The following is a 7,708-nucleotide window of genomic DNA, read 5'->3' on the forward strand; positions in this document are numbered from 1 at the left end:
CTCCATAGATTATTCAAATATCATTTGCATTTCAAATATTACTCTGATTTAAGAAAGATGCATGAAGTGTACATTTTATTTGGAGCATAAAAAACCCATCTATCTATCAATCAATCAACATAACTATAAAGTTGGTCCCCCCTTGACCCTGGTTGGTTGAAATTAAATTTTAATGGGTCCTCAAAAGGGAACCCAAGTTGGGAAAGAGGGGCTAATGTCATTATAAATTCAAATGGAAAAGTGGTGGAAGCCTATGTGGCTAATCTAAATACCCAAACCTCCAACATGGCTGAGGTGATAACAGCTTTTAATTGCATCTCTATTGCCAAAAATAAAATATGAATTTTCATAATAGAAGGGGATTCTAACTTAACGTAATCAGGATGTTAAAAGGCATAACCAAACCACATTGGCAAGTGGTAGATATCATTTGAAAATGCCAAGGTTGTTAGTCCCAACCAGTGCTAAGAGGGGAGGGGTGAATCAACAGTTTACCAATTTTAACCAATTAAAAAGTTTCACTCAAGTTTGTACTAACTTATCGTTCATCAATATAAACATTTACTACAAAAGAATATGCATGCATGAAAAGATAAACAGTGATGCTAAGATTTATCTCGTGGAAACCCAAATGGGAGAAAACCACGGTGTGAGGAGGAACTCACAAAATTTGTACTCTTCTGGAGTACGCCCGGTAAGGAGCCATCCCTATTAGGAGATTACAAAGACACTTGTTAGGTGCCACCCGGTTAAGGGATTTTGTCTAAGGCCTGTCAGTGCCTTTACCCTATTAAAGGTACCCTTGTTAAGGGTCTTAGGATCATCAATTAAGATGACATCATGTTAAGGGATGTTTACAATGGGACCTATTAAAGTTCACCCTAATAAGGTATTTTAGTTGCAATGGTTAGAAAGAAACAGAAGGATGATTTTTTGGAGTAGCTACCAATAGCTTTATTAGATCACACTAAAAAAAAAATTCTATTTGCACCGATTGTATCTTCTCTGTACAACACCGGTCTCCTACTTATACATTCAGCTCTACACTTTGCCAGTCCTTTGACCTTTGGCTCTGCACTATGCCTGTCCTCTGACCTTCGACTCTACACTATTCTATACTCCCCCTGTGTTCACACTTTCTCACATATCTTTCCACATGAACAACAACCTCATCAAGAATGAATTATGTGAATTTATTACCCTTTCCATCTGTCACCAACTTTTCCTCCAAAACATCAGATTCAAAATTTTGTAACAGCACCATAAATCACTCTCCAGAAATCATTCCAAGAATCTTTGACAAAACATTCGTTCATGTCGATTTGTTCATCGGTTGACTAGAGAAGACTGTCGGTTTAACTAGATGTTAACTGAACATTACCAAGTTTGTCAGTTATAGACTCTACCGGTGTACTGACCAAAATCTACCAAGCTAGTTACCTCCTGTATACTGGTTTAATAACTACTTAGCCAATTATACCGTTTTGTTTACTGCTTATCCGGTTTACCTTTTATGTGTCTATCTACTCACTACCTACCAGTTGGCCTCCTGTGTGCCAGTATACTCACTGCTTTCCCTATTGTGTCAGTCTCCTTACTACTTGCCCTTTTTGCACATTACTTAGCCGGTTATCCTCTATATACCGGTCTACTCATTACTAATAGACTATGAATACTTGGAAGAAGATGTTACCAACAATGACAACCCAAAATGCCAACAAACTCCCTCTTTTCTATTGGTGGCAAACATTACAAAAATGATATTAAAAAAATGTGTCGGTGGCAAATAATACAAAAAATGTTCACAATACTACAAATATCCAAAACTCACCCTTTTTCCATCAACGACAAAGACTATCCAAAAGAATTTTTCAAAGTAAAGAAAAAATCTATTCGAAATTTTCTTGAGCCACTTTCAAAGAAGATTCCCATGAAGATTGTACCTTTTTCGTGGTGTTGACATGGCCATGCAAGATTGCAATGAAAACCTCCATATCCTCAACTGTCTTGCAGTCAGGTTCAGTTATGAGGCATTTTGCTTCTTTAATATTCATTTGCATGAAATCAATAATTGGTGCCAAATAGAATTGTAGCTCTAACAAACTAAGGCCTCATTTGTCTTCTTCTTCTTTCAACCTTTTGATTTCATTATTAAGTAGTTTGACTTTGCGAGTAAAAGTTGATGTTGAACTAGTAAGAGGATCAAATGAACTTATCAGATCTTGAATTTCTTTTTAAGTTTGATTTCTTTTACCTTCTAGATCTTTAATTAAAGTAGTAAAACTTGAAGATTTCACCAGTAATTGGCCAACTTCATGTAGTATATTTTTTACTTCTTTTGTTCGAGTGGAGAGGGTAACTTTTCCAAGTGATATTTGTTCCATTAAATTATCTCCTCTTTGATTCATATTGCCTTACTACAACCTTTTCCAGATCGGTTGCCTCTGAACCGATTGTTGTAACAAGAATACTCAACTAATCAATGATGGGTGCAGTATCATCAACAATAATGTCAGGAATTAGGGCAGAGATAATTATCTTGCTAGAATTGAGAATTCTTGCCTTCTTTTTCTTTGCTCTCAGTTTAGCTTTTTCATCTTGGATTCTTAGTTTTTCTAAGACTTTCATCAATTGATTGGGAGTCATTTTCTTAATATCAATGACTGATTCTCCCTCTGCTTCCTCCTCTATTTCATCTTCCTTTTTTGTAGCCTTGACTTCTGAACTAGCTATTATGATGATTTTTATCTTCTTTTGTTCACTTTCAGTTTCTTAGTCTAACTTCCTCTTTTTCGAACGATTATCCATCATTACTTTCTTATCCTCTATTTTTTTCTCTTCCTCTTTGCCTTCATCTGAAAAAATAGTATTTGGTGCCACTAAGTTCCTATGGGGTGTATCCTCATAAGGAATCTCTTCAACTATCACCTCATCTTTACTAGTATGCTTAGTATGTTCAGCCTTTGTCACCAGTGTAGTATGAACTGGTTGCTTGACATGCTTTGTTAGATTGAGAATGTCTGACACATTATTTCCTATGATTTCCTCAACTGAGAAAATATCAAAATATTTAGTGGAATGTTTTTCCTTACCTTTTACGTTGTCAAAGGCAGCTACACCTTGGTCCTATTTTGTTCCCTTTGCTATTTCTTCTTCAGCTTCCTTTTGTTGATCCATAATTTTCTTCCAAAAGGAAATGCCTTCTATGTGCACTACTTCAACGCCACCTACTGCCACTCTCCTAGTTCTATTTCTCATTTAAAAATGTTGAATGCATGCTTCAGCCACTAGTGAAGCTTGATCAAGGTGTAAATCATGTTGCACTTCTATGAGCTATTTTATTCTGAGTTACTTTTGAGTAGCAAGAGTTGTTTTCCATCTCCCTACAATTGGATCTTGAAAATTTGATGGGATTATGCCATATAATTCACTGGGAGTCCTATCAAACTTGTGTAAGTTCTAGATTAAGGCTTCTTCAATTTTCCTTTTGTCTTGTTCATTACTGAGGGAATATGTTCTCCCAACACCAGACAGACTTCCAAATTCTTTGATCCCATGGACCAATTCATCAACTGTTGGGAATTTGTTCCTTCCACTTCTTCTAGCCTTCTTAATCTCCACATCTGGTTGGGTTTTAGAGATATCACCCTCTTTTTCATCCTTTTTAAGCTTTGTATCAACTCTTCCTTCACTCTTCTTCTTTCTGGTATAAGTCACACCTACTGGCCTATCTTTACTTGGGGAAGAGACAAGAGTACCTAAATCTATTTCTTTTGTATATGTTGCACTTTTGGTTGCTGTAGTCCCCTTTGGTTTTGTTCTTAGAACTTTCTTCTTTTCACCTGTTAATAATTCATCCTTATTAGGGCTGACTCCTGATTGTTCCCTCGGTGGAGGTAGTCGCACCCGATGCTTCATCTCCATACTTTTTATCAAGAGTGTCAATCATTCTTCTTACTTTTATTTTCATGATTGGCACCTGAAGCTCCTATTTTATTTTGGAGCTTGCCTCCTCATAGGTTCCAATATCTTTGCCTTTGAGTCTACTGGTTTGGATAGTAGCATATTGGCATGAATTTTAACAATACCTGCTGCAACCTCATAGCCAATAGGTGGAACCAAAAAGGTTTTGGATTGAACTGCTTGAACGATACAATAATTTGTGTCCACAAGAAAACAAATGTTGTCTTTGTATTTTTGTACTATACCGGTTGGAATTATTTCCCTCTTGTGCATCCTAATGTTAAATTCCTTAAAGTATCCCCACATTATTTCACCAAACCTATCTCCGAGATCCCTATTCATTTCACCCATCTGAAACATGATAGGTTTCTCTTCAGACCATACTACCTTACCATTACTAGGGAAAAAGTTTTGCACATAAAAAAATATACATATCAGTAGTGATCCATATTTGAAAGACTGTTTCTTGTCCTTTTTAATTCTTTCCATGTTCACCATAAATTGTCTTTTAATCATCTCACACATATCATAAGTTGCATCCTCCTGGATAATCCAATAGGTAACATGTATGGTACTGCTCGACACACTATTCATCCGGCTTGATTGGTAAACCTTGTAACCTACAACTACAGAAGCAAATCTTACTTCATCATCCTCAATAAGAGTGATTGTCATTTCTCTACTATCACATCGAGATTTGGTTAACTGGATGACTTCAAATGATGAAATTGTTCTTAGGGTCAATGCTTCATCGGTTGCACTAAACCCTATAACTCTTCGAATCATATCTTTTATGATCTTAATTAGTGCTTGAGTTTCCAGCCACATGAATTGATCATGAACTCTACTCAGTACATACCTAACCCAGTCAGCATGAAACCGATCAGGAAAATTGACAGCATTAGACAAACCCTTGGTCTTCAGAGGTAGATATTCTGCCTTCAACTGATCATTAACATATAACACTTTAAATTCATTCCGAATGAATTTGTCTCCAAGTTCTTCGAGCTTACAATGAGTGTAAGAATGAATATCTTCAACCAATAATACATTGGAGGGAACAGATGATAAGGCACTAGTCATTTTGATCTCACCAACTTTCATCGGATGCATCTTGAACTCGGGATGGGGCTCTTTGATAACTTCCACCAACATAGGGATCGATATCGATGCTACCATGATGACCTTCAAAGAAACTTTTCTCAAACAGGGTTTGAATACCTTTTTCTTAGAATTACCAACCACAACTATCACTTTTCTTGACCTTTTTGCACAAATATTTGTTAAGGGGATTAAAAAATAATCTTACCATATGTGCTCCCCCTGAGCATCAGTATGCCTAGTTTGAAGAGGAACTGTCATCACCGGTGGATGATAACTTAGTTTCTAGAAGACTTTCTCCTTCTTTTATTTCTTTTCTCTTAATCCATGTCTTTTTCATTTTATTATCCACCTCTTCAATTGTCTTCTTTCCTTTCAATTCATTTTGTCCTTTCTTCTTCCTAGACCAGTTCTTGTCTCCAGACTAGTTATAGGAGACACTTTACTAGTTTTAACCAATTAAAACTTTTAACTCAAGTTTGAATTAACTTATCATTCATAAATATAAACATTTACTACAGAAGAATATGTATGCATGAAAAGAGATACACAATGACACTAAGATTTATCTCGTGGAAACCCAAATGGGAGAAAACCATGGTGTGAGGAGGAACTCACAAAATTTGTACTCTTCTAGAGTACGCCTAGTAAGGATCCATCCTTCTTAGGAGATTACAAAGACACTTGTTAGGTGCCACCCAATTAAGGGTTTTCTTGTAAGGCCTGTTATTTCTTGTAAGGCCTGTTAATGCCTTTACCCTGTTAAAGGTAGCCTTGTTAGAGGTCTTAGGATCATCAATTAAGATGACACCATGTTAAGGGTTTTTTATAATGGGACTTGTTAAAGTCCACCCTAATAAGGGATTTTAGTTGCAATAGTTAGAAAGAAACAAATGGATGATCTGGTTGAGTAGCTACAAATATCTTGATCAGATCACACTAAAAAAAAAACTCTATCTGCACAGGTTGTATCTTCTCTGTACAACATCGATTTTCAGCTTATACATTCAGCTCTGCACTCTATCAGTTTTCTATCCTTCGGCTCTGCACTTTGTCGGTCCTTTGACCTTGGGCTCTACACTATGCCGGTCCTCTGACCTTCAACTCTACACTATGATCTACTCATCCTATGTTCACACTTTCTCACGTAGTTTTCAACATAAACAACAACCTCATCAAGAATGAATTATGCGAAATTATTACTCTTTCAATCTGTCACCAAATTTCCTTCTAAAATATTAGATTCAAAATTTTGTAACCGCACCACAATCTCTCTCCAAAAATAATTCAAGGAATCTTTCACAAAATAGTCATTCATGCCAATAAGTTCACCGGTTGACTGGAGAAGACTACTGATTTAACTAGATGTTAATTGAATGTTACCAAGTCTGTCGGTTATAGACTTTGCCAGTGTACCGATCAAAATCTACCAAGTCAGTTACCTCCTGTATATAGGGTTAATAACTACTTAGCCGATTATACTATTCTTTTTACTGCTTATCTGGTTTACCTTTTCAGTTCTAGTCTACTCATTACCTATTGGTTGGCCTCCTGTGTGTCGGTATACTCACTGCTTACCCTATTGTGATGGTCTCCTTACTGCTTGCCCTTTCTACACATTTCTTAGCTAGTTATCCTCTGTATACCGGTCTACTCATTGCCGATAGACTGTGAAGACTTGGAAGAAGATGTTGCCAACAATTACAACCATATTATGTATCAGCCATTCAAAATGCACCCAAAATGCCAACAAAGGTGTCACTGCTACATTAGACCATGTGATTTTTCAACACATCTTCAAAGAAGGTAACAGGACTACAAACATGCTAGCCAACCTAGGTCCTTTCCCTAAGGGGATTAAAATCTAGATTGATCAACATGAATTGCGTGTACATATTCAAGCCATGATTAATGAAGATAATAAAATCTATGGGTCATAAAGATTTCAAAATCACCTTTTTTCTTTGTATTCTATCCATGACACACTTCAATCTTATCATAAAATGAACTTTCATTTTTAAAGGAACAGAAATAAACGTTTCTTATGCTACCCTTAATTGTTCTTTTCTTGGCATATGCTAGATTCAGTTAAGTGTTGTCATTGACGTCAACACTATATCTTGATTGGATATGGTTCTAATATCCCAATTAGACCTATCCTGGTTAGACTTGGCATTTATCTTAGTTTTGGCTATAATTCTGATCCAGTATGATGAGATCCTTGGATTCATTTTTGGATTATTATTCAAGATGTATATATGATTGTCATATTCTATTGGTTCATGATTTGGTGCTCTGGTAACTGTCAATTATGTTCCTAGTTGATATTTCTTTGTCCCAGTTAGCTTTACCAGTTGGCGATATTTGATGGTTTGGTTAGATCATTTTTGTCCAGCTTATGGAAACAGTTTCTAGCATGTTGATGGTGCTTCTTGATCATGTCCTAATTGTTTGGTGGCTTTGCATTTGTTGGCACACAATTATGATGGTCCTATTTGGATCCTATTAGACTTTCTATATTATTGCAATAAGGGTCTTTATCGGTTGGTGAAACATGTTGTATTTTGGTCTTAGCAGAATTTATGGTGGATGTAATTATTTGAGGATTTGAATTAGGTCCATACTATGTAATACAAATCAAAAT

Source organism: Cryptomeria japonica, chromosome 7 (genome assembly GCF_030272615.1).
Source record: "Cryptomeria japonica chromosome 7, Sugi_1.0, whole genome shotgun sequence".
Taxonomy (NCBI): Eukaryota; Viridiplantae; Streptophyta; class Pinopsida; order Cupressales; family Cupressaceae; genus Cryptomeria; species Cryptomeria japonica.